Source organism: Mastomys coucha, unplaced genomic scaffold (genome assembly GCF_008632895.1).
Source record: "Mastomys coucha isolate ucsf_1 unplaced genomic scaffold, UCSF_Mcou_1 pScaffold22, whole genome shotgun sequence".
NCBI lineage: Eukaryota > Metazoa > Chordata > Mammalia > Rodentia > Muridae > Mastomys > Mastomys coucha.
In genome coordinates this window covers 98,729,639-98,731,154 of record NW_022196905.1, presented here as the reverse complement: position 1 = coordinate 98,731,154, position 1,516 = coordinate 98,729,639, and positions in this window count along the sequence as shown.

The window sequence follows — 1,516 nt, the reverse complement described above, 5'->3', positions numbered from 1 at the left end:
ACTCAAGTCAAATAGCTTTGACCATAGCAGGAAGTCTGTATCCAAAAATAGAGCCTACAATTCATTTCATTGTGCAGCAGAACTATCAACTCTCAGCTTAGCTATGGAGGTAAAATCCTTTGGTGATGTGAGGGTCATTGAAGTACAGCCTTATTACAATGAAATCCAATGTCTAAAAATTGTTCTTATTTTGGGCTTTACCATAGTAAGAGCCAATATTTTAAACTCTACTAAATAAAAAACATACAAAAAGACTTTATATATTTATGTTCATTTAAGAAAATACTAGTAGTGATGTATTATTTTGAAGTATACAGTTAATATGTTTGGAGTTATTTAAAATTTATATTGAGAAAAATGTATTTTTACTATTGCTGTAGACAAGCATCTACATAAGACTGTTAAATTGATTGTTGTTTTATATCAAACAACTTTTGTAATACTCATTTTATTCTTGTAATATTTTATAAATTTTAAAAAAATGACAAAAAAAGATATTATAAGTATTGAAGGGGGGTCTCTGGGAGGAGTGGGGGTACAAAAGGGAAACAAGAATGTGATTTAATTCTATTTACTTAAAATATGTTCTTAAATGTTAACAAATTCATATAAATTGAAATCATGTAAGTTTTCTCGTCATAATGCAATAAAAGTTTTAAAAAAATACTGTCAAAACAAAAAGTCATAGATAGGTAGATAGATAGATAGATAGATAGATAGATAGATAGATAGGTAATAGAGAGAGAGAATGAAAGAGAGGGAGAGAGAGAGATATATATACAAGTAGAAAGTAGGCAAAAGCCATATGTAAATATTTATGTCAGCCCAGTTAGATACTAAATATCACTGGCCATTTGGTATATGCAAATTAAAATAATGGTAAGATATCACTACTCATCAAATATGAGATATCAATACTGATCAAGAGTGGCTACAAGAAAAATTGCAAATGTGAAGTTAGCAAGTAAGATGGTTGCTTAGTTTATAAGATAACTGGCTATAGAATTCTGAATCGACTTACACATGATAAATTTTGTTCTGTGTACTTTACCACAATAACAAGAAAAAGAGAAGGAGGATGAAGAGGAAGAAAGAAGAGGAAGAGGAGGATGAAGAGCAAGAGGAGGGTGTAGGAACTATTAATACTTTTCGAAGCTATAGACATGAAGGAAACTGTTGAACATGAACAGACGCTGATTGAAATCAGGGCATGCTTTTCTGGGGCTGCACTGACCAGGCTGTAAGCCCATCCCACTAACTGGGCTCTCACCCTGAGCTGTCTGAGATTCATTGGTCCCAAGGTGAGAGTTCCTTGGAGAGAATTGCCTGCAGACCCGAGTGTTCAGGCCCATTGACAGTGATGAGCTCACACTAAATGGACACACTCACATTAGTGCATAGGACAGCCTTTATCCGAGTAGACCCAAATGCTCATTGGGCCCACTGCCTCCCAAGAGCCCTGAAGAGAAGGGTCCAAGACCAAGCTAAAGGCCTAAATGTGAGCTGCCATGTTTTC